We start from the raw sequence: 26,969 nt of genomic DNA, 5'->3' as shown, positions 1-26,969 counted from the left end.
TGGTGCCACTTGAGCTCTGGAGCACAAATTGGTCTTCTCTTCAGGCAAGGGGCCAGCCTTTTGTGCCCCGTTAGTTATTGGCCTCTGGCTGGGAAAGAGGGTGCATTGCATTACCTCCCATGGCACAGCAGCTCCTGTTAGGCTGAGGGCAATTCTCCAGGGAAGGGAGCCATCATGAGCCTTTAGCAGCCAGTCCTCACGGCAGCTAGAAAGGGGTGCACAGGCTTCATGGGCACATGTGGGTGGGGCACCAATAGCACCCACTCTAGCTGTGGATCTCAAATCAGAATCACCTGGAGAGCTTGTTAAACCACAGAGTGCTGGGCCCCACTTAGAAGTTTCTGATACAATAGGTTTTAGGTGAGGTTCTATAATTTTCATTTCTAACAAGTTCCCAGGTGATGCTAATGCTGCTGATCTAAGAACCACCCTTTGAGAACCACCACACTATAGAAATAATACAGTATTGAGCCAAGATAGACCTTCTGACCTGCTGAGATTCTGTCAGGTTTCACCCAGGAGTATTTCAGCTGTAGAATATAATTGTCAACTAATGTCTCCAGCGTGTTTAACTCTATGCTTGTGACAAACCCAAAGAGCAGGAATAAATCCCCTGAGCAAAGAGGCAAAATGGTGAATGTGAGGTTAGAACTAAAAAGGCAGGGCCCTGTCTCATCTACCAAGACAGCGTCATCAACACCATGTTCCCTGCCTCCATCCCTCCCTCCCCCATCTGCTACCACAGCACACAGGTGAGAGGTGCAGGAGGGGGCCAAGCGGGGCATGGAGAGGTTGGCTAATAGCAGTCCCATGCTGCTCACGGATGGTTAGGCTCCCTCTGGAGTGCTATGCACAGCTCTGAGTGGACAGCTTGTCAGAGACCCAGACCAATTGGGGCATGTCTGGAGAGGAAGGATTAGGAGATGAGGGGACTCAATGCAATAATGTCTCATGCTGCAGATTTGGCAAACAATCTATAACGATGCAAGATACTCAAACTGAGACGGGCTACCCCAAGAGGTGATAATTCTCTGTCACTGGAAACTTTCAAGCAAAGGCATAACAATCAGCTGATGGAATGGGGGGGTAGGCTATCTGGATTGGGAGTCAGATCAGGTAGCCTTTAAGTTTCCTCATAAGCCTTTTAGTTGTTAGTTTATGCAAATTCCTGGCGTGCCCTTTCTTCCACTCTCCAGATGTTCTTAGCATTCTGTTCTGTTCTACCTGATTCTCAGATGATACAAAGTTTAGCACTCTAGCTTTTCTTCCAGGTGACTTGTAAGAGCCCCTAAATTCCTTCCAGTTCTCTGAGAAGAGCCAGAATAATTCCTGCTTTCCTGGTTGGATGTTGAGCTGATCTGAGAGACAAGATCTGTTATTTTCTCCTTTTATGGTATAAAGCTCAACTCTTGTCCCTGTGAAATTGCCTTTGATTTGTTGTACGGTATCTTCCAAGCCACTTTCTAAAATATACCGCTCACAGTGACAGCCCTCTGAGAGCAGATCATGATGAGGGGCCCCATCTTACAGAGAGGGAAACTGAGAGCAAAGGATTCGCAGAAGCAGGCGTCTTCCCAGTCCTTTCCTTAGCTCTACCCCCTCTCCCCTCTCTTTATTGCTTATTAAACAGAGATATTTATTCAATGTAAGTCTTCAGACTTATGTTCATTTTAAATCATGTAAGAATTGAGTCACTGGGGTTGGTTTTGGCCGACCTTCCGCATTCACTCATCCCAGACCCATGTTCTAGAATACAAAGGCGCTGTGATTCATTTCTACTCTTCAGGTTCACTAATCAGAGAAACCCATTGCTCTTGCCATGCGCTGAGTGATATAATGGAAATTTCTAGGTTGAGGGCATTAGATTCAGATGCAGCTGAAAAAAAAATTGTCAGGCAATCTGATTTACGGTAGCTGTGGAGACATGGGGAAAAAAAACAGCAAGACGGGGTTGTTTGTGCTCTCTCCTACTCCTGACTGCGGACACAGACAACCACCAATTTGCTTGACCAAGTCATCCGTGTGGGCATTGCTAGGCTTGTGTAACTCCAGCCAGACAAGGAGAAATGAACAGGCGGGAGCAGTGCATGGACAACCAGTTTCTAAGGAGCATCAAAATTCCCATGAAATGCAACTAGATCCAGAAAATTATAGTTTCCAGAACTCCTCTCAAAAAGAGTCCTGAGTGTGGTTGGCATATTGGGATGGGGTGCCTGGGGTGGGGAGGGGAGGTCCTCTGCTAAACTGCCTTCTAAGGAACATCTGCCCATTAATTGTGTTGCTTTTTGTTTGCTGAACGGGGCAGGCAAGTTTGGGAGAGCTGAGCTGCTGGGAGGAGGAGAGGGTGGTTATCCTCCTCTGCTCTTTCCTCACTGCTTTTCTTCAAAATACATGTGAAATGAATATTTAAAGGACACAGGCTTAGGGGACTTAAGTCTTGTTTGTAATGTTTTATTTCTTTTATTTAAATAGATCTACAACGAATATGACAAAACATTAGCACGTGTCAATTCTGGTTGGTGAGGCATGTGAGTGTCTGTTATTTTTTTATTTTTTCAACTAAAACAAAAGAGTATGGCTCTGAAGGATCACTCTGTTAGCTTGTCCAGGGCTTCCACAGGGCAAGACAGGTCTTTATCTCACAATATTACCACTGTGCCCCTCTCCCCCACGACCCTGCACTTCTTGTCCTCAACTGAACACTGCTCTGGGCAGGATAAAGATCAACCTATGAGTGGTGCCTATAATCACAGACCTAAAGGTATAAGCACAGGGATTCCCTGGTCACAGAGAAGCATATGAGGGTCTGGGATACATGGATAATGCCTCTGGCAGCCCATCTCTCCTCCAGGGGACCACCTCAGAGTCAACAACATCACCCACAGCCAGCTGTATAGAAGAGGAAGAACAACCCTTAGGGCAGTGTTCAATGGGTTTGAGACCAGGCCAGGATCTGTGGGGGCTCTAGAAGAGCTCTGACAACATAGGATGAGCCATCTCCCCGACACTGTACGTAGGCACCTCTGTATGAATGTTGGCTTTACGATGTTCACACCCCTGCTAGTAGACACGTTTTTTTTATTTTGAAGGACCTTATCGTTTCAGGCATCAAACATATAGAGAAGAAACAGAAGAGGAGAATTCAGATTGTGGCCTTTTGGAAGACCAGAGAGGGGACTGGCTCTCCATCTACTGGGTCTGAATGTAAAGGATTCTGGATGGGCTTGAGGTGACTCTTAGGAGGTCGAGTGTTAAAGTAGTGGTCCTCAAAGTGCGGTCACTGGACCACTGGGAGTCCCGTCAAATCTTTCGGAATATCTACAAAGGGAAAACTGTTCTCATAATAATACTAAAATGTTATTTGCCTTTTTCATTGTGTTGAAATTTGTTCTGACGAAGCAAAAGAAATAATGATTGAATCTGTTGGTGCCTTAGCATGAATCAAGGCAGGGGCACCAAACTACGAATCATTGTATTCTTTGCACTTGCAGAAAAAATATCCTCAAGAATAACCTTTATGAAGCAGTAATAAGTATTACTTTTATTAAATCTCGACCATCGAGTGGATGTCTTTTTAGTATTCTATGTGACAAAATGGGAAGTACACATAGAACACCTTCGCTGCAAATAGAAGTAGGATGGTTGTCTCAAGGAACAGTGCTAGTGTGATTGTTTTTTTTTTTTCCTATGTTTATACATTATTCCTTTACTTCTTTTCCTTATATATTCTTTTTTTTTAAATTTTTTGTTTATTGCAGTAACATTGGTTTATAACATTGTATAAATTTCAGGTGTACATCATTATACTTCTATTTCTGCATAGATTACATCATGTTCACCACCCAAATACTAATTACAACCCATCACCACACACATGTGCCGAATTATCCCTTTCGCCCTCCTCCCTCCCCCCTTCCCCTCTGGTAACCACCAATCCAATCTCTGTCTCTATGTATTTGTTTATTGTTGTTATTATCTACTACTTAATGAAGGAAATCATACGGTACTTGACCTTCTTGAATGGATAAAGAAGATGTGGTATATATACACAATGGAATACTACTCAGCCATAAGAAACGATGAAATCCAGCCATTTGTGACAACATGGATGGACATTGAGGGTAGTGTGATTGTTTGAGTTGCAAGCTGAACTAGCTGCTTTTTCCTGGAACACCATTTTAACTTGAAAGAATGACTGGCAGACAAACTATGATTATTCAGACCTAGATATCTGGCAGACGTCTAGAAAATGAGCAAAGTGAATCTGTCACTTAGAGGGAAACAACTGATAGGCTTGTTCCTATTGTAATATTTAAACTTCCAAGGGCAAATGAGAATTTTGGAAAACCTATGAGCTTGACAGCTATCCAATACTTAAAGACTTTTTAAACGAGATTGGTAGTGACGTTAACAAATGTGAATGTTTCAAAATCTGGATGATCTCAGTTATCATATCATAACTCATATCACTGAGCATAACTCAGTGAATCAATGTTTTCCAATTAATCAATGTCATTGATATGGTTTCAGATTCCACATTGCAATCAGCCTTTAAGAAACTACCATTTGTAGAGTTTTGGTGTAGTACCAGAGAGGACCACAATTATAAGAAAAGGCTAGTAAAATCCTCCTTCCTTTTCCAGCTACACATCTATAAGATGCCGAATTTTCTTCATATACTTCAACCAAAACAACATATTGCAACAGGATACAGGAGCAATTATGAGAATCCAATTGTCTTCTGTTAAGCCGGACAGAAGAAATTTGCAAAAATATAAAACAATGCCTCTTTCTCATAAATGCTTGTTTAGAAATTATAGTTATTTTTCATAATAATTATGTTTTTTGTTAATATGTATTTAACATATTATTAAATACATTATTTAATATTTATGGGGTTTATTATTATTTTAAATTAATTAGTTAACATTTTTAAATTTCTCAGTTTTAATTTTTCATACAGTAAATATATATAGATATAACCCAGATTTGAAAAAGTTCTGTGGCTGGGGCTGGCCCAGTGGCACAGCAGTTAAGTGCACACGCTCCCCTTTGGAGGCCCAGAGTTCACAGGTTCGAATCCCGGGCATGCGCTGATGCACCACATCACAAGCCATGCTGTGGTGGCGTCTCTTATAAAGTAGAGGAAGGTGGACACGGATGTTAGCCCAGGGCCAATCTTCCTCAGCAAAAAGAGGAGGATCAGCATTGGATGTTGGCTCAGGGCTGATCTTCCTCACAAAAAAAAAAAGTTCTTTGGGGTTCTCGATATTTTTTGAGTATAAAGAGCTCCTGAGACCAAAAAAATTGAGAACCACTGAATTAGAACATTGTGTGGGGCCAGCCCAGTGGCATGGCAGTTAAGTTTGCGCATTCCGCTTCAGCGGCCTGGGGTTCACGATTCAGATCCTGGGCACGGACCTACTCACCACTCATCAAGCCATGCTGAGGCGACGTCCCACATAGAAGGACTAGAAGGATCTACAGCTAGGATATACAACTATGTACTGGGGCTTTGGGGAGAAAAAAGAAAAAGAGGAAGATTGGTAACAGATGTTAGTTCAGGGCCAATCATCCTCAAAAAAAAAAAAACATTATGTGAAGATTGAGTTAATACATATAAAGTTCCTAGCTTCTAAAAAGTGCTCAGTTATAATATTAATAGCCTATACATATTTACTATGTTCAGGTACCGTTATATTATTCATTTAATCCTCACAACACTTCTATGAGATAAGTATCATTATTATCTTTTTACAGATGAGGAAAATGAGACACAGAGAGGTTCAGTAACCTGCCCAAGGTTGAACAGTTAGTAAATGGTACAGCTGGGATTTGAACCCAGGTAGTTTGACTACAGAAACTGGGCTCCTGATAGTATACTGTCAGTACGTGTTGGTGTTGGTGTTGGTAATGGTTGTAAATTAGATTTTATAGTTCAGGCTACTCATTGTAATTATATTCCTCTTGTTATCCCAAACATTTTATAAGATCTTATTTAATATACCAAATTAGTCTCAAATGTGCTAAGGGATATTAAGGGACTGGAATAAAGGGATGGGATTAATGGAGAAAGCAGTACCACCTCCTGTGTCCGTGGTAGAAGCAATGCAAATCTGCAAAGAGCTCAGAAGAATCAGCTGAAAAGTCCAGCTGCCCCTCCTCAAGCAGAGACCTTCCCTTCTTTGGTCAATCTTAGAGGATTCATATTGCATTTGTTAAGTAAGATGGCACTTTCCCTATATATGGACCCCAGTCCTCAAAGAAATGACAACCTAATTGAAGGGGATAAGACAAATATACAAAATAACAGCTAGAACAGATGACAGTATCTAATTAAGTGCCAAATTAATATGAAACTAGATTGAACCTTTTTTAAAAAATTTCTTTTAGATGATTCAGAAAATTCTTTAGGGTCCACAGTGCCTCTGGGTCATAATTAAGAACAGTAATTATTATTGTACTCCTGATGTCACAGAATTCTGATTTGAATTCTTTCACATCTCAATTTGGCAAGCTTTTTCCCTCTACTGATGATCCTGTATTTGATTCGCAGTTTGCCCCCACACCCACAATAAAGTGCTTTTTTCAGGATGAGTTTCGTTGTGTGGCCATCAGCCGCCAGCCCCGCACTAAGGGAAGATTTTTCTGTCACCATTGGAGTGTTGTCGAGAACTTTCGTTACAACACATAGAGCACTTTTTATGGGCGATGCCTGTCAAGCACAGGCACCCACAGTGGTTGGGCTTCTCTGAGCTACTGGTCTATTTTTCTTTGATGCACATCGTGAATTTTGTGTCTGACCAGTTTCCTTTCTGCTTTGACATATAGATGTATAGACGTTTAGAGCCAAGCGTGTGGCTAGCCTGTTGCAGGTGGGCTTTCTGGTATATGTTTCTGTTTTGACCTCATTCATAGGGCCTTCATAAGTTATTTGCTTTCTTCTTTGGTTCCTAATTGTAATTCTGCTGTCTTATATTCTAGTTATTCTTGAAAACTGGCTTAAATCCTTGCAAGAATAAGGTGGGCTATAAATAATTGTTCTGTTCTGCCACCAACTAGCAATATGGCCTTGGGCAAGTCCCTCAACACTCTGGGCTTCTTTTCTGTAAAATGCTCACCTCCAGGGTGCCTTCCAACTCAACACTTGATGACTCTTAGTAGTGGATATTGCAGAATTGGCGCTAACAGGATGTTTTAGGGCAAGGTTTACAAACTGAAATGTACACTAAAGATGTGCTTGCTGGAGTCCTTCTTAGATGTTACCAATCCACAGACATCTAGAAATAGGCGCAAAGAGTGGAAGGTGGAAACATTACGGTCACCACCCCTCCCTCTGTCCTTACCTATGACAAGGACATTCTCACGACTTGAGCACCTACTCTGTTCAAGGAAGGATGCTAGGAGCTGCGATGGAGAACAAAATAGATAAGATCTGGTCTCTGCATTTGAGAAGCTTAGCAAGTAAGGGAGGAAAACTCTTAGGAAGAGAACACAAGAGAGGGAGGGGCGAGAAAGAGAAGTGCAAAGTGAAGGCTGAGATTAAAGAGCCAGAGCTCCTTTAATTCCTAGGAGCTAAAGCACTCCAGCCCTGACTGGGGAAGAGCTGAGGGCCAGGGAGCCCCTCCGTGGCTGCTCTGTGGCAGCAGAAGAAGAGGAACCCTGAGGGGAAGGAGGCAGCTCACTCTGCTGCAGGTGCCAGGGCTCCGCTCCTGTGAATCCATAATAATAATAACTTCACACGTGACTTAACTTCTCTTTCCAGGCTCTGCCAAGTTTATGTGCCAGATGGTACTTGCCTCCCACATCTGAGTTACTGTAGGGCAGACCAGCTGTGCCTCAGCCCAGGGCAGGCCCACATCTGGCAGCCAGTTGGTAAAATTCTCTCCATATGACACTCGTGCCCTCATGTCATATTCCCCAGAGGAATTCTCTTTCTGTCTGTCAAGAGTTTTTTTATATGTTTTTCTCTTCTTGGCTTATTTCTAGGACTATTGTTGAAAATCTGTGGGCAACAGACCTATTAAGCACCTTTATGTCAGAGAAAAGGCTCTTACTGAGATATATAAATAATGCTACGACCATATTTTGTAGTAAAAATACTCATGGATAAAGAAAAGAGGCAGACACAGTTGACTGCAAACCCAAGAGCCATCCCTCCCTTTTTCCTGTGTTTGTAGGACTCCAACTTTATTTGAGGAGGCAACTTGCTCCAGGAGGGACCTCAGCCCCTACTCCCAAGGGATGTGAACCGATTGCTCCAAGGCGACCCCATTCCTCTTTCTAGTAATTGGTTTCAGGAAGCAAGGGTGACCCAGGACTGGCCAATGATATATAAGTGAAAGTCTGCTGGGGGGGCTTCTGGAAATAATTTTACTATCTCTAAAAAAAACAAAAGAGAGAGAGAGAGACATAATCCAAGAGAAATAAAAACATATGTGCACACAAAGACTTGTAACCTCAGGTTCATATTTACTCATAGTAGCCAAAACTTGAAACAACCTAAATGTTTACCAGCAGGTGAATGGATAAACAAATTGTCATATATTCAAACAAAGGAATGTTAATCAGCAACAAAAAGGGATGAACTACCAATACATGCAACAACACTGATGAATCTCAAATCATCATGCAAAATCAAAGAGTCCGTACTGCGTGTTCCATTTCTATGAAGATCTAGAAAAGATCAATTTAATCTATAGTAATAGAAAGCAGATCAACTGTTGCTAGGGGTTGGTGGGGGGATCGACTGGGAAGGGGCTCAAAGGAAATTTTGGGGTGATGAAAATGTTCTGTATCTTGGAACAACAAAAGACCCCAAATAGCCAAAACAGTCCTGAGAAAAAAGAGCAACGCTGAGGTATCACACTCCCTGATCTCAAATGTACTACAAGGCTATAATAATCAAAACAGCATGGTACTGGCAGAAAAACAGACAGCCACATCAATGGAACAGAATCGAGAGCCCAGAAATAAACCCACACGTTTACGGACAGCTAATTTTTTACAAAGGAGCCAAGAACATACAAGGGAGAAAGGAAAGTCTCTTCAATGAATCGTTTTGGAAAAACTGGACAGCCACATACAAAAGAATGAAAGTAGAGCACTATCTTACACCACACACAAAAATTAACTCAAAATGGATTAAAGACTTACATGTAAGACCCGAAACTATAAAACTCCTAGAAGAAACATAGACAGTATGCTCTTTGACATTGGTCTTAGCAGTATCTTTTTGAATATGTCTCCTCAGGCAAGGGAAACAAAAGAAAAAATAAACAAATGGAACTACATCAAACTAAAAAGCTTCCGCACAGCAAAGGAAACCATCAACAAAACGAAAAGACAACCTACTGATTTGGAGAAGATATTACAAATCATATATCTGATAAGGGGTTAATATCCAAAATATGTAAAGAACTCGTATAACTCCACAACAAAACAAAAACCCAATTAAGAAATGGGCAGAGGATCTGAACAGACATTTTCCCAAAGAAGATATACAGGTGGCCAAAAGGCACATCAAATCAAAACCACAGAGATATCACCTCGTGCCCGTCAGAATGGCTATAATTAAAAAGACAAGAAATAAGTGTTGGAGAGAATATGAAGAAAAAGGAACACTTGCACACTGCTGGTGGGATTGTAAATTGATGCAGCCACTATGGAACACAGAACAGAGACTCCTCAAAACATTAAAAATAGAACTACCAAATGACCCAGCTAGTCCACTTGTAGGTATTTATCCAAAAAACAAGAAAACACTAATTTGAAAAGATATATGCACCCCTGTGTTCATTGCAGCAAAATTCACAATAGCCAAGACTTGGAAACGACCTAAGTGTCCATCAACGGAGGGATGGATAAAGAAGATGTGGTATATATACAATGGAATATTACTCAGCCATAAATAAAATGAAATCTTGCCATTTGCGACAATATGGATGGACCTTGAGGATGTTATGTTAAGCGAAATAAGTCAGACAGAGAAAGACAAATACTGTATGATTTCACTCATATGTGTAAGATAAACCAAAACTTAGATACAGAGAATAGATTGGTGGTTACTGAGGGGAAAGAGGGGTAGCGGGAGGGCAAAATGAGTAAAGGAGCACATATGTACGGTGACAGATGGCAACTAGGCTTTTGGTAGGGAACAGGATGTAATCTATACAGAAGGTGAAATATAATGACGTACACCTGAAATTTATGGAATGTTATAAATCAATTTTACCTCAACAAAAAAAAATGTTCTGTATCTTGATTGTGGTGATGATTATACAGATATATATGTTTGTCAAAATTTATCTAACCATACGCTCAAAATAGGTGCCTTTTGTAGAACGAAGTTATATTTCAATAAACTTGAAATTAAAAAAAAGAAGCAGGGCCAGCCCTGTGGCCTAGTGGTTAAGTTTGGCACACTCCGCTTTGGTGGCCTGGGTTCGGTTCCTGAACGTGGACCTACACCACTTGTTGGCAGCCATGCTGTGGTGGTGACCCACATACAAAATAGAGGAAGGTTGGCACAGATGTTCGCTCAGGGCAGATCTTCCTCAGCAAAAAAATTAAAAATAAATAGATAAAAGAAGCAATGAGAAAGTCTGCACCTTCTTCCTTCTATGAACATTGATGTGTAGAGATGCATGCTTGGAGCTGAGGAAACCGTTTTGCAACCACAAGACCATAAACCCGCAGTTCTCAAACTATGCACTGAGGCGCCCTGGAGCGCCACACTAAACGCACAGAGACACCGTGGGGTTAGCTTCTTAAAACAGAAGTTTTCAAGGGAAACTTCTAAAAACAGCGATACCTGACGTCTGTCAAACATCATGCAAACTACTAGATCAAGATAGTTCACAGTTTCAATGTTAGATTGCACTACATTCCTTTTGATGGCATTATATCTTCATGAAGCTAGGTTTTTGGCAGTTGCTGTAATTAAAAAAAAAAAAACAAGTACTGTGTGAAAATTAACATGAAATAGGAATCGTGGGGCCGGCCCGGTGGCGCAAGCAGTTAGGTGCGCATGCTCTGCTGCGGCGGCCTGGGGATCACCAGTTCTGATCCCGGGCGCACACCGACGCACCGCTTGTCAGGCCATGCTGTGGCAGCATCCCATATAAAGTGGAGGAAGATGGGCACAGATGTTAGCCCAGGGCCAGTCTTCCTCAGCAAAAAGAGGAGGATTGGCAGATGTTAGCTCAGGGCTGATCTTCCTCACACAAAAAAAAAGAAATAGGAATTGAGGGTAGCAGTAAGGTTTGAGAAGTTGTGCAGAGCCCATCAGGAGCACACATGCAATTAGTAAATAATTGTAGTCATTTGCCAATGAAATAAAGATATTTTTTCTTTCAATGTATGCATATTATTTTTTTCAAATGGAAAGTTGTTAGGACATAAATATTTATTAATTACTGGGCCTAACTACCCCATAAATAGAAATGTTAGGTATTTCTTTCCACCCGGCAGCAATGTGAAAAAATTTCTGAAACACTAAGGGTACCGTGAAATGAGGAAGTTTGGGAACCTCTGCAATAAACTGAAGAACAAAAAGCCAACCTACTGAGGAATGGCTAAGCAGAGAGAGGAAAGAGCTGGAACCCTTGCTGGTATCACTGACTTGCTGCCCATTCATACTCTGGAATACCTACCTCCAGACTTTTTAATTGCATAAGCCACTTAAATGTCTTTGTTGTCTAAGCCTCCATTGTAAGAAAAAAAATCAAACAAAAAATAGAAAGAATAACCTACATACTCCACATGCTGACTCTCCTCCTTAGAAGTGAAGCATGCATCTTTCGAGTTCCTTTACTATGCATTTATATGCAAATAGTTGTAGTTTGTATGTGTGTTTGTAACATAAATGTAACAGTTTTATAACTTGATTTTTTTCACTTACGTCTTAGAGACTTGGAAGCTGCTGCTGTGTATTGCATTGTGTGAGTATACCGTTGAACCACCAATGGATATTGAGGATATCCAATTTTTAAGATAAGCATCATTGAGGTAAATATCCTCGTCAATATCTCTTGTGCAATGTGCCGGTATTTCTGCAGCAAATTTTGCCTTTTGAAAGCTACCAATAGGCTATACCAATTCATTCTTCCACCAGTGGTGACAGTCCCAGTTTCCCCACACTCTCGTTAGAGAGGTCGTGGTGGTTGACTCTCCAGATGATGAGGAAAAGCCCAAGCCGGTTTCCAGAGATGGGTTTAAGGACAGGCATGGGACCCAGTTCCAGGCTAATGAAACATGAAGGGAAGTCTACCTGAGGGAACTTCTGGAAAGGTTTCCTTACTCCTAAAATGATCACAAGAAAAAGGAGATTCTCTCTTCTTTCAAAACTTATCAGGACTGGATGTGGTAACTGGAATCGCCTCAACCCTTTTGCCACCATAAGAGGAACAATCTTAGGATAAAGTCTGGCAGAGCAAAGAGAAGGAAACTGGGTCCCTGATGTTATTACAAGCCACTGAAGGTACCTTACCTAGAACTGGCCGCACCTCTAGACTTTTGGTGATGTTAGATAACAAATTCACTAACTCCTCGAGGCAGTTGACGTCATGTCTTTGTGCTACTTGCAGCCAAAAGCTTCTGTGCACCATTATTGAATGTTTTCCATTTTTTTAATTTTTTGTCAATCTTATTATGGGTAAAAATTGACATCACATTCCTATTTTAATTTGCATTGCCCTTTTATTAATAATGCTGAGTGTTTTTCACACGCATAATGACCTTTTGTATTTCTTCTACTGTGAATGGCCTATTCATATCCTTTGTCCATTTTTCTATGGAGTTGTCTGTTGATTTATGAGTTCTTTATTATGTACATCAATCTTTTGTGTATTTTATATCTTGCAAACATTTCCTCCCATAGAGAAGTTTTGGTTTGGTTTGGTCTGAACATAGTCAAATCCATCCATGTTTTCTTTCCTGATTTTTTCGTCTGTGTCTTACATAAGAAGGCCTTCCAGGCCTGCTCGGTGGCGCAAGCGGTTAAGTGCGCGCACTCTGCTTCAGTGGCCCTGGGTTCGCGGGTTCAGATCCCTGGCACGCACCAATGCACTGACGCACCGCATGTCACACTATGCTGTGGCGGCGTCCCATATAAAGTGGAGGAAGATGGGCATGGATGGTAGCTCAGGGCCAGTCTTCCTCACCAAAAAAAAAAAAAAAAAACCAAGGCCTTCTCCATTTCAACATGATTAAAAAATTATCTTATATTTTCTTTCAATATTTTACATTTAAATTTTATGATTAGCTTTTTAATACATCAATAATTTACTTTTGTGATGGTGCAGGTTGAAATCTAACTATCTTTTTTAATGAATAGGTAATTTTCCCAACATCTTTTTGAACATCATTTTCCCACTAACTGAAATGCCACCTTTATCATAAACTAAAGTCCCATAAATTGATTCATCTGTTCCTGGATCCTGGATTCTGTATCACTAATCTATTTGTCAGTTCTTGCACCAACACCACACTGTTTTAATTATTATACTTTGGGAACATATTTTGGTATATGGTAGGGCAAGCCTTTCCCCTTTTACTTCTTAAAGTGTTTCTTAGTTATTCTCATGCTTTTTTCCTCCCAAATTAATTTTAGAATATGTTTATCAAACTCTGAGATTTTTATTTGGATTGCACTGAATCTCTAGGCTTGTAGACAATTTGTAGAGAATTGTCTTTTTTACAATGTCGAGTTATTCCACCCAGGAAGTGTGTCTCTCCTTTTGTTCCGAGTTTTTGTTTTATAACATTCTCAGTATCATTTTATAGTTCTTTGTTCATTATCAGTCTTGCCCATTTCTTGTTAGGTTTAGCATATCAGGATTCTTGGTATTTTGTGGAGTTTATGGCTATTATGAATGTGATTTGGATCTTTTATCCTTTTCATTTTCTAATTGCTGGTTATTGCAATTAGAATTTATTTTCTAGCTATGCTAGTATATAGAAAAGCTATTCATTTATGCAGGTTAATTTTGCATCTGGTCACCTTACTGACCTCCCTTCTCGGTCCGGTTGACTTGCTTGTACTTCCTAGCTAGAAGGTTATAGAAAATATTGCTCTTGATTCGGTTTAATGCATTTGATCTTCAATTTTTTAATCTGATATTAATATTACCCCACTTGCCCTTTTGGTCAGCCTCTTCCTGGGAAATATTTTCCCATCCCTTTATTTTCAACCTTAGCCTTTGGTGCATGTGGATTGTTTGTTTGATCTAGATCTAGTTTTTAAACAGAATTTTTAAAAATCAAATCTTAGAGTATCTATCTATTCATTCAACATATATTTATTGAGGGACTCAGCAGTGAACAACACCTGTGTCCCTGCCTTCATGACAGTGACATTCCAACAGCACTTAACCCACTCACACCCTCACTGTGGGCCCTCTGAAATTGGGATTTATTCCTATCAGCTTGCTTTATGCTTTCTCTTTCCAGGGTCTTGTTGTGTATTTTCCCCACACTTGCTTTTTACCAGATCGGAATTTTTTTCCCCTTTACTGGTCTGGAAATTATACATCTTATTTCTATTTTTCTAGTGATTGCCATTAAAGTTTAGCAAACAATTCAGTTTTTCTGTCAATGCCTGGATTTAGTGTCTGTAGCTTCTCCCTAACAATATGAGAATCTTAGTACACTAACAGTTTCCCTCCCATGACTTAGTTATTCAGAATTTTAGTTCCAGCCTATTGTGGATATTTTTGTATTATGCATCAGTATTTATTCAGATTAATTATAACTTTTACTGATGACTTTGCTCAACACTATTTTCTATATTCCATCTTCCTACTTCCTGAATTCACCTTTTTGCTGTAACACACTCCAGAGGAATTCTTTCAGAGAAGTTCTGTGAATGGAAAACCTTCCGAGTCATTACATGTCCTAAATATTTATTTTGTCCTTACACTGGAATGCTAGTTTGAATGAATATAAAATTCTAGGTTCAAAATTATTTTCCCTGACAACTTTGAGGATTTTTCTGCCTTATCTTCTAGCATCTGTGAAGTGAGTGAGAAGTCAGGTGCCACTCTGATTTTCATCCTTTTGCAGGTGCATGTTACAGGAACCCAACTCAAACTAGCTTTCGCAAAGCAGGGAATTTATCGACTCATACCTAGGAAATCCAGAGGTGGAGCTGGCCTCAAGCATGGCTGAATCCAGGGGTCCAAACAGTGTCACTGGGGTTCTTTTCCGTGGCTTGCAGCTCTATTTGTCTCTGTTTCTTTCTGTCGATTGGGCGTATTCTGTACTACTATAACAAGCTTCCTCTATGCAAGAAAGATAACTACACATAGCTGCAGCTAACATCACTGTAGCCACACACCCCAAATGAAAGAGACGTATTTCCCCATTAACACACAAGAAAATCCTAGAGAGGACTCTGAATGAGCCCCTTTGGGTCTCCTGCCATCCTGAGCTAATCACACAGGCCAGGAAATTGGATTCTCTGATTGGTCAGGTCTGGGTCCTGGACATCTCCCTGTGGCCTGGTAGGGCTGGGGGTGACCCTGTAATTTATAGTCCCATCTGAATGACATGGAGAGAGAAAAGATTCTCCTTAAAACAAAAGAAAAGTGGGTGCTCTTACTGAGAGAAAGGAAAAGGAAAAGCAAACAAAAAAGGCAAAACTACACCTACCAAGTGTTACAGCTCTTTTAGAATTTGTCTAGGTTTTCCAGTCCTCACCGGAAGACCCACCTGCAGGAAAAAAAAAAAAACTATACCTACCGTGTCCACTATAGTAGATAAGATTTCTTTTCACCCTGAAAGCTTTTCAGATTTTCTTTAGACTTGGAATCTGTTCATTTCACCAGGATTTTCTGGTGTGGATCTTTTTACATTAGTTCCATCGGCTTTCAGTGGCTCCTTTAAAATACATGATTCTTGTCTCTCTTCAGCTGGAAGAAATATTTCCTCTATTACTTCCTTTCTGCCTTTGTCTCCATTCTCTGACTCTGGAATTCTTGTTCAATTGGTGTTTTGGGCCTTCCCAGATTGATCCTTTTTGTCTTTTGACTTTTCTCTGTATTTTCCATCTCCATGTATTTTGGCTCTAAATTCTGATCGATCTCCTGAGCCCCATCTTCTAGATCACTAGTTTGGCCTATTCCATTGCTCAGGCCCTTCATGGAATTTTCCATTTCATATTTTTAACTTTCTAGAATTATTTCTTGCTCTCTGGGTCTTCGTTTTTCAGAGCAGCCTATTTTTGTCCTTGTTTTAACAAGTGCACTTCCCTCGGATTTTCTTTAACCTTCCTTCTATTTCCTGACTTGTCTCTTTTTCCTCCAAGATCAGCAGTTCTTCCTGTTAATCTTGTTACTTCTCTTTCATGTTGTTGATTTTTCTCAAATATCTGATGCTCATTGGTTGCCCTTTCCTAGTATGGTCAGTGTGGGTAGCTGGCAAGTGTTTCTTCTGCAATTGAGTGGATTGGTTTTCCTAAAACGCCTTTCCCCTAAAAGAGCTCTTTGTAAGGGGGACGTCGCCTCAGGGAAGCTTGAGCATGGGACGGACAGGTGAGCTGAGAACATCTCCCCAGCTGTCAAAGTCAGGAGGACTCGACTCTAGCAATGAAGAACCTCAGTGATTTCCCCCCTGGGAAGCAGGTCTTTCCTTCCTCTCTCCCCCCTCTATCTCTTATGAAGTCTGGAACTTTCTCAAGGTCACCTGGTAATTTCACTCCCAGATCCTCCAATCACCTGAGAAGCCCTCCCCCATGGGGCACTTTCCCCTCCTGTGCTTTTTAGCCAAAGTCGCTGTTTGGCAAGAGTGAGAGTTGCAATTAGCCCCTCTGGTCTGAACACTGTTCTCAATTCAGTTCCTAACAATTGCGCCAGGACCCCCTTCCTGCTCATTGTACTTGCTGGAGCTGAGTTCAGAATTTCCCTCATTCTACCCTTACTGTACAGTAGCTTTTCTCCTTGGTGGGTTTTGGACTATGGTTTTCTTTGCTCTTTTCAATCCCGTCCATTTGAGGAATACCTCTCAATTTCTGGTGTTAATCTCCTTGCACTGCATTGAGGGAATTGGAGAGTAAGAAAAGCAGCCTTCTATGTTCCGATACGCTCTGGTATGTGTTCCAAAGTATTCATTATACAATTCTTATATATATTGAGTTCCCCAAGGAGCGCTAAAAAGGAACAAGTTGTCTAGAATTTGATTTATATACAAAGGAGATTTGAACAAACTTTTTTTATTGCTTTTAATAGGTAGTGAGTGTCAGACATTATGCTAGCCACTTTATGTACATTTCTTCATTTAATATAAACTAATTCTCATAAAAAAACTTCTGTGAGCTAGAGGTAAGGCTCAGATGGGGGAGATGAAGAAACCAATGATACACAGAGCAATTGTGTAACTTGCCCCCAAAGTTATACAACCAGTAAGTCACAAGACAAGCCCCAAACCCAGACCTCTCCAATCTCAAGACCCAAGAATACCAAATGCTATATATTATGTCTCCAAGCAAATGGCCAGATAATTTTATGGTAATGTAATTCTGCCATCTTGAGTATTGATTGAATTAAGTGAGCCAATATATATCTGCTATACTATAATTTAATTTTTTGCAATAGAGCTTAATCGAGTCTACAAAAAATGACCTTCCAATTCTGAATTATCCAACATGTAGAAGAGTTGGAACATGCAGAATGTTGGGAATTAAAAGCAAATTAAGTTCTTTTCCTCCTCAGGGATTTTGCATCTTTGCACACAATGCTGTCCTCTCTCTGCTTGAAATATTTTTTAGCACATCCTGATTGGTTCCTTCAAAATCCACTAAGAAATCATCTTCCCAGAGCAGTCCTCCTGCAACCTCATCTAAGATAGATCCTCTCCTCCTCAACTTGTCTTTTCTAACTCAACACTCTGTTTCCTCTCTTAACACAACTTGTAATTATTTTGTTTACTTGTTTTGCTTTGTTTTGTTTTTTCTGTCTTCCCCACTAAATTGTAGGCTCCGGGAGAGAAACATACATTTATTTCCTACATCAGCCCCCATTTGTTAAACTATTAGTTAAACCATAGTTGTTATTAAGAAGTAAAGTGAAATAATTTTCCCCAAGCCAACAGGCAGTGAATTGCTTAAGATTCAGGAAAAGAAGAGAATTGTAAAAGCAAAGAAACTTGAAAATCTGTAAAATCATTTTATAAACAAGCAAGAGTTAAATGTTGTGCCAGAGATGTCCATTTCTCTACCTTCTGTGCATTTCTCTACTCTTTGTACATTCTCTTCCCAAGAATCAGCTTCCCCAGCCTCCTGCTGAGACCCCAGCCAAAGATGGTTAGTCTAAAAGTGGTCACCTGATTGGACCAATTTGGCAATCTTTAGGCCAATCTAATGGTCAATCAGAGTCACTTATTTGGGGGATTTGGCATTGGGCCGCTGGGATTCTTGATAGATCAGGGAAGAGGCAGATACGCTTGGTGCGGGTATGAGTTAAGAAAACCAGTCAGCCAAAGAGAGAAAAGCAAATCAAGCTGACAAAGGGAAGCAGAGACCCTGAGGCCCCACAGGGTAGCTGACATGGCTCCTGGTGGCTTTTCAGTTCCTGGATTCAGACTCCTGGGAGCCCCCATGGCCGTCTCTGCTCCTGGATTCTGTGAGACAAATTTCTTTTTGCCTAAGCCAGCTTGAGCAAATTGTGACCAAATGGTCCCTAATGAAGACAAGTGTAAAGTGATTGTTATTCCTCACCTCCTCCCTGTGTGTGTGTGTGTGTGTGTGTGTGTGTATGTTGAAGGAGAGGTTATTTAACCTCATCTCAAAGGCCTCCTGTGTGTCATATGGAGGATAAAATTCTCTTACAGTCAGGTCCTGTCTTACGCACAAGCAGTGTAAGCTATAGGGCTTGATTTCTGAGACACCCCAATGGTCCTTTGCCCTCCCCCCAAATCCTCCCACTCTTAAAACTGCACCATTACAGGTTAATTCTTGGGCTTACGCCTTGTCTCCCTGAAAACCTGTAGCACATCCACGGCACAGCAGGGTCGTTATAAGCAGAGACTGGCCCCGTTCATATTTGCATCTGCACTGTAATAGGACCACACAGGAGGAGGACCTGGCACATACTCCTGCCGGAATAACTGCATCAAGTGGAAAAACGTGGGCAAGAGGGGAAGGCAAGGGCACCACACTCAGACATCTTCAACTTCACCATTTTGAGCAAAGTTAGTTCCAGTCATAGATGAGCTGTCAGATGACAGCTACAAAGAATTGAGAAATCCTGAACGAGAAGACAGACTCTACATCAGTCTTTGCAGGTTCCTTTTACTTTTACAAGCATTAATGCCACCTGGCCAGATTCATTTAAACAAAGAAGAGCAGAAAGGTTTACGTGTTCTAGGGAATTGAAGGGCACAGAAGGGGAAAAAAGAAAAAGAAAATTGCCAGGCGGACAGGTAGAGCTGTCTGAATCTCTCCCTCTTGCTTTCTCTTCTCCCCACCCTTGCTCTATTTCATAAGTTTTATTGCCATCCTGACATTATCTAAATTATGATTTGAAATTCACTCAAGCAGACTAACTCGTGGTTGCATTCGTAAAATTTGAAAAAACAAATGTAATTTCTTTTTTCAGAAAAAAGCTGCCGAGTTATAAATACAACTAAGGGACTGTTTGTGTGCACCCAGTGACTGGAACAAGCAGATGCATGGTTTTAATATCCATTTTCATAAGCCTGGAGGTTAGCATCCCAACAGTACCCTACAGGATTCCGTATGATTCTTTCGAAGTGCTTCACTAATGAGCTGCCATCATCTGTGCAAACAGTCCTGTGAGAAGGGGGAAGTTGTAGCTGTTACATTTAGAAATGAGAAGATTGAGGTCTGGGGAAGGGAGATGAGTTTTCCCAACAGCACAGCACCCCACAGCTGAGCTCAAAACTCTGAGCTCCCTGCGCTTGATCCCTTGAGGCAGGTTCCTACTTGAAATGAAACTCCCCCAGGCAATTAATTCTCAGATTCTAACATGGCTGTGGGGTAGAATGGAGATAGAAATTCCTCAGATGGAGTAGACTTAAAGCATATGTTATACAACATCCGTGCACATATACAAGTTAAAAATTTTTTTCACATGGCTCGTGGACAAAGGTTTTAAGAAAAACCATAGCAGTCTCAGGAAGAGTGTTCTTCCTAATAAACATGAGTGGGGCACTATTCCACATGGATGTAGGGCCCAAGGAGTATTTCTGTATGCTATTCTTGGTCTAGCACAGGATGTGAATCTAATTGGAACTGTTTAGATCCACATCTAGAATTTTCCAACGAATAGCCCATTGCCTAATTGGCCCCTTGAGTTAGCAAATGGTTGCTATTTTGATGACTGAGTTTTCCTATCTGTAAGGACTTTTTACTCCATTCAATCCAACATTTGTCCATTTATTGGGCAAAGAACTCTTCTGGATACTGTGCAAGGCAAGGAAGGAGAGAGGAGTTAAAAGAAGAAAGATACATAACACATAGTCTGTCGCCTCCAGGAACATAAAGCCCATTTGTAAAAATAACTAACAATTATAAGGCAAATGGAATTAGATACTATAAAAGAGGTAAAAATATCAGGAGGCAGAGGAGGAAACAATGAATGTTATAACAGGATGGCAAGGGGCAGGGGAAGCAAATTATAGGCTTCATGAAGGAGGCAGCATTTGAGCTGGGCCATAAAGAATGAATAAAATGTCAGTAGATGAAGAAGAAAAAGGCATTCTAGACAGAGGAAACAGCATAACAAAGACATAGGTGGAAGTAGAAGGACAAAGAGTGGATAAGTCAGAAGTGTGGGCTGGGGTCAGATTGTGAAGGACCTGCAGGCAGTGGGGAGCAACCAAGGGTGTTTAAGTAAGGAGTCAAGAGCCCCACCCCCACCCCCAGCCTGAAACAACTGGGTTACTTCTAAGAGAGAAATGAGCTGTCTCATTTAAATCACTGTATTTGGGGACCTCTTTGCTACATCAGCTTAGCCTTACCCTAACTAATAAAAATCCCCTCATTTTACAAATGAGGAATCTTAGAGGCTTAGAGAAGACAAGTGCCTTAACCAGCATCATGTTACCAATCTGTGGCAGAACCAGGACTAGACAAGAAAATTTAGGCCAGGACATTCCACTGCTTCAAAGGATGTGATGGGGGTGATGATGATGATGATGATGATGTTGATGATGATGATGATGATGATAATGGGGATGATAACGGTGATGATGGTAATGATGGAGAGTCTTTGTTTTTGATAAGCTGATCTTTAGAGGTTTTTTTTTTTATATCTCCTATTCTTTACGTTTTTCTACTTTTTAATGTAAAGTCACAGAACAGATTATCCATGTAACAACTTTAATCAATTATCTATGGGTGATAATTTCCCTGCAATTTAATTAGCAAAGTTGTTTCCCAGACTAACAATATCTTACAGCACCATCTAAAAGTCACCTCGGAAAGACAGAGCAATTCATTAAATATCACTAATGTCTGCAGGGTTTAAAGATGCAAAGTGTTCATTTGGAGAATGAAAAATCAGCACACACTGGCTCTTGCTGTCCAGGTTTGTCACGCTCTGTGTATGTGGGATGACTCACATTGCTGAAACCCAAGTTTAATTAACATGCTTATTCTGTGGTGGTACTTCCATTCTAACAAATTAAATGTTTAAACAGCCAGTGCAAACATTTAGATCTGAGTCAAAATTGTTTGCACTCTGCCAGTTTAGGCATTTAATTTATTATAATCCTTTCCATAATACATGCCTTGAAAGTCATTTTTTTGCACTGAAAAATATTGTTGGTATTTCAACTGACGATAGTGAATCTGAGACTCAGAATGTGATGTGAGAACTAATTTGGACTGCAGACAAGGGCGATAAACGAGGTCATAAATGAATTTTCATCTGTCCTGACTTTCTCAATTGACCAGGTGATATCAATGACAGGTGCCAGCTCCGGGCCTGACTTTTGCCCCATGAGTCTCTGCTCTTATAGAGATGCTACAACAAGGTGAGACAAGGATCTTGCAAGGCTCTCCAACGGTTCGTCTTAAGAGCCCTTCCCTAGATCCTGACCTTTCCTCCCTGCAGATATTTTTTCAGAATATAGAATTTTTCCAGCTTTCAACAACTTCTCCTTTCCTGGGTCTAAAGAAAGTGCAATGCACTGGAATGAAAAACAATAAGAAAAGCTCCGTTGAAGCAATGCTGACTGCACTGATCAAGATCTCAGGCGAGCAGCAAAAGAAGCTCAACAGAGGATGCTCCAGAGCAGTGACCCTCTGTGGCTCCAGGTGACCACAAGGTGGCAGTGAAGGCCTTCTTCACCCTGCCCATTGGCACCACCCCCCAAACCCTGGACCCCAGATACCCTGCCTCCTCCCCACCTTCTCCCAGGGAAACAGATAAGTGCACCCAGATCTAAAGAGCTGACACTTTTACATTTTAAATAAAGATACCTTTCTGTTTTATTGTGAATAACATGGAAACTGGAAAATGGTTGGACATTCCTTCAATAGCTCTTGCTTGAAGAAAATGGAGCATTGCGGTGGGACGGAGAGGAAAATACCAGAGTAACACATGCTGGTCACGCAAACTCATTAAATCTCAGCGTCCTCATCTACAGAAGGAGGGGGTTGGCCCTCTCATGCCTCTCCAGTGATCCTTCCAGACAGAGAGTAGAATGGATCAAACTCATGGAGTGGGGGAGGGGGTGGGTGTCAGGGGGCAGCAATCAGCTTGTTGTTGGTGCTAATCAAACTCACCAGAAACTGAAAACCTGAATTCATTCACCCTCTGGCTCTTCAGGCTTACATTTCCTGCTTGGTAATCTTTCCAAGGTCTTCCACAGAACATTCCAGATTGTTTACACCTGGAGACTGAATTATCCACAATCAAGCTCGGTCAGATTTCATAATGAGGCTATATCTACCCAAAAAATTGGCTGGTGGAAGAAGGAAGGAAATGGTTTAATTCAGCCAATTTGTTATTTCTAAAAACAATTAACACAGACCTATCCAGCTTTGTTTGTTTTTCCAAATAGTTTGGATCGTTTAAACATACGAGAGGGTTTTCTCCTAGAGCCAGCTCCAGGAACTTTCCATTCAAAAGAGCTCTGAGAAATGAGACTGGCTCCCTGTCCCCTCATTACATATTTACTGTTTAAATGCCAGGAGGGTTAATTGAGAAATAAAAGACAAAAATCCTTTCTCGTTGAACATTTATGCTGAGGCGTTTTTAAATGTTTTTAATGTCTAAGGGTTGTAATCAAATGACGCATTTGGTTTTTAAAATCACTTTTTAAAAAATTAATCATAATAATAATTAGCATTCATTAAGTCCTTACTGTGTGCCAGGCAGTGTGTTAAATACATTAGTATATGTATCGCCTCATCAATTCTCATTACAACCCTATAAAGAAGGAACTGACATTTTCCCCATTTTATAGACGGCAGAAACTGAGGTTTACGCAGAGGAGATTGCCTGCCCAAGGTCACGCAGCTGGAAAGCACGTATGATTATCTGATTGCAAAGTCCCAGCTCCTCAAGGCAGTTTATCCAGCTCTAATTCTGTTTTCAGTTTTCTCATAATCCTCAAGGCTGAGCCCTCTTTTTTACTGGGACCTGGGGAATTCAATTCACTTAATATTTATAAAATGAGACCACCTCATAGACCGTTGCGGGGAGAAGCCCAGACTTATGGTGGAAAGGATACCAGGGGTTACTCAGGGTCGCTCTCGGGCTCCACGCTGTTTACATCAGACGGCTGCTGGTCCCTGGCTCTGCTTCAAATTTGCCACTGAAGGAGACTCCACACTCTTGGAGATGAGGGATCCGTCCTGTCCTATCTTAGTCCATTCAGGCTGCTGTAATAAAATAACATAGACTGGGTGGCTTATAAACAACAACCATTTATTTTCACGGTTCTAGAGCCTGGAAAGCCCAAGGTCATGGTGCCAGCAAATTCAGTGCCTGGTGGAGGCCTTCTTCTGGACTGCAGGCTGCTGACTGCTCACTGTGTCCTCACATGGCAGAAAGGGGGAGAGAGCTCTCTGGGGTCTCCTTTATAAGGGCACTAATCCCATTCATGAGGCTCCACCCTCATGACCTAAGCACCTCTCAGAGGCCCCACCTCCAAATACCATCACATTGGGCACTAGGATTTCAACATAAATTTTGGAGAGATGCAAACATTCCAACCACAGCACACTCCAAGAGTAGCTCCAGCTACTATGTAAGTGCCTTCCCTCTTGTCTTAATGCTCAGCGACACAGAGAAAGGAAACTACCACATTGCTTCTGATACTAACTTGAGGACTGTTGAGAAAATACACAATTCTTGAGCCAGACATGATATCAAGAGTTCCTCCAGTCTTATCCGCTGCTTCCAGATAGAGACTGTATAACTGAAAGCAAAGTCACAAATCACAAAATATCAATAATAATTGCTGCAGTAGGGGAGACTGAGGTATACAGAGGTGAAGTAATTTTCCCAAAGCCATACAACTAGAGAGTTGTGAAGCTGGGATTCAAATCCACTGTGTTCTGAATTTAATTTGTGAAATCCTTGCTCCCTCTCCCTGGGCTGGGCTGATGGAGAAAGATAAGGAGGCACTTGCAATAGTAGAATCATGGGCAAATTGCTGAAATGAGAGCCCGCACAGGTCCCTGAGAAAACTGGCAGTGTTTCTGTAGGTGAGTCCCCTCACCTGTCTGGGCCTCAGTTTCCTCATCCTCAAAACTCCCTAAGGATCTTTTTAAACTCTGAAATCCAGGATTTAGGTTCAAGGAGGATAGCTGAGTTGAAAAAAGAGGCAGGCAAGGACCAAGTTGGGAAACCAATGGACGAGCTGGTGACTATAGCTTTCCCATGCATTCTGCGAGAACTCTGTACCCCAGGAACTTTTTCTTCCATCCTCCACATTATGCATTCAGCATTAGACCTCTGTTTTATCTTCAGCATGCTAGTATTACACATTTATATTTTGCCAGTTATCTCTTCTATTAACCCGGGCACTCTGAGAAATGACTTGTCATTAATAATGTGAACTGGCTTTTTCAGTTTAGACAGAAAGGAAGATATGGAATTGAAGGCACCGTGTTATCTAATGCATTTTCAAAGAGATTTGTTTGGAGAGAGCGCTTGTTAGAAATACCTAAGCAGAGCGCATCAAATCTTTGACAAAATATATATTAGAAATATTGCTTAGAGGACATTTACGGATTAAAATTTCCCAGCAAGCATTGCTTCAAGTTTTCTGACAAAATTTTAACAGCAACCCTATTAGAATCTTATAACCACGTTCATAAATGCCAACTCCCAAATCATAAACGCCATGCCTATTGGGTGTGGATTTGAGGGTATTTTTATTCAGAGAGGTATTTTTGACTTTATTCTTTGGTTTGCCTGCTTTCTTACTTTTATAAAGACAAGCACAGAATTTTAGAACTGGGTGGGACCAGATAGACTGTCCCCACCCAGTTGTTTTATCGATGAGGAAATTGGACCCAGGTGCAGGACTGTCCCCCAGGTCATACACACAATGCACAGCCAGGACTCAGGGCAGCTGCTTGAGTCCCAGTCCCTCGGTTTCCCCGTTATGCCAGCTGCCATGTTGCACAAAAGGACAGAAACAGAAAAAAAGGGGCATCAGAGGACAACGTCATTAGTCAAGTCATCCCTGAGCCTAGAGATGGAGGTTCCACGATGCTCATCAGAGACCCAGGAAAGAGTAAAGAGATCCAATATAGGGAACCTCTGCAGACCAGGGGAGCAGCTGGGGAGGGCTGAGCTGGCAAGTGACACCCCAGGGGCAGAGACCAAGCCTGGTGATTCACCTGAGAGCGGAGATTTATATGGAACACGTGTCTTATCACAAAGGTGACAGGCCCTTGACAGGCAGTGGAAAAAGGATGGGATGTGGGGTCACAGGAGCCTTTCATGTGAACCCCAGCTCTGCCTGTCACTGCCTGTGACCTTAAGCAACTGCCTCACTTCGTCCTTCTGAGCCTCAGCGCCCCATCTGCATCTTTGTGTGCTGTACAACACTGTACATGTGTAAATTTTAAGACTGCGGCTTATATTTGTAAGTTTTTATAATGCAGTCAGCAACCGGCCAACCAACTGATTTGCCTTCTTTCCAAGGACACAAGCAGCAACCTCTGACTCAGGGAAACAGGGCCTGGGCTTGGATTCCTACAACCAGAGGGGGCCACAAATTATGTAGCGTTGGCCTGGACCCCCGGTCCAGGCTTTCTGTTCCACCAACCAGCTGCTCTGCCTATGTTTGTTTAAGATAATTCAAACAACATCCAAGCCAGGGAAAAACACTGCTGCTATTGTAAGGGAGGCCCAAGAGCGGGAGAGAGAATGCTCTAAAGAGCCCCGGCTGGCGGCCGCGCCCTGCGTGTGGAGGAGTGGGCCTGCAGAGCTACCCGCCCCCTGCAGGCTGAAAGGAGCAGCTGGGTTTAAGAGGCAGGAAAAGACAGCTGGCTGCCCTTCCTGAAGGCACACAGTCCTTCAAGACCCCGCCAGAAGGTCAAGTTACCACGGAGGACCCAAAAAGAGCCCAAGGCCTTTTAGGGACACATCTGCTATCAATGTGACTATGAAGCTAGTTACCTGAGGGTTACTGTAGATATTCAATAAGAACATGATTGCCTTTAGACCTTGTTATGAATCTTGTCAATTTGCTGTTTTTCTTGTTTAACTTGAGGGGTGACTCAGGTCTCAAGGATTTGTGAGTTTGTTTTGCAGAAGAAAGAGAATGCCTTTGGGGAGGTTGCCTTCTAGGAGGTTGCCATCAATCACCAGATGGCCACCACCACCCACCCCCACCCCCCCACCCCCCCCCACCCCACCCCCCCCCACCCCCGCCGCTGTTGCAGATTGCCCAGGGGCTTATGGGCATGATCCCTTTGTTTCTCTGAAGCTCCTCCTGCCAAGCCCCTTAGTTCTATAAAACCCATGAGCTTTTTGCTCTGGTTA

At 41.7% G+C, this 26,969-nt stretch overlaps 1 non-coding gene across 1 annotated transcript; it reads left to right on the top strand.

Moving 5' to 3' along the window:
* Nucleotides 1-15,652: 15,652 nt before the first annotated feature.
* On the top strand, nucleotides 15,653-15,711 carry LOC131410421 (U7 small nuclear RNA). The gene has a single exon (XR_009221238.1). It is a non-coding gene; the product is annotated as a U7 small nuclear RNA (small nuclear RNA).
* The last annotated feature ends 11,258 nt before the right edge of the window (nucleotides 15,712-26,969 follow it).

Source organism: Diceros bicornis, chromosome 9 (assembly GCF_020826845.1).
Source record: "Diceros bicornis minor isolate mBicDic1 chromosome 9, mDicBic1.mat.cur, whole genome shotgun sequence".
In the NCBI taxonomy this organism is placed as follows: Eukaryota; Metazoa; Chordata; class Mammalia; order Perissodactyla; family Rhinocerotidae; genus Diceros; species Diceros bicornis.
Note: the sequence above shows the minus strand (reverse complement) of the source record. Positions and strands in the feature narration are given on the sequence as shown.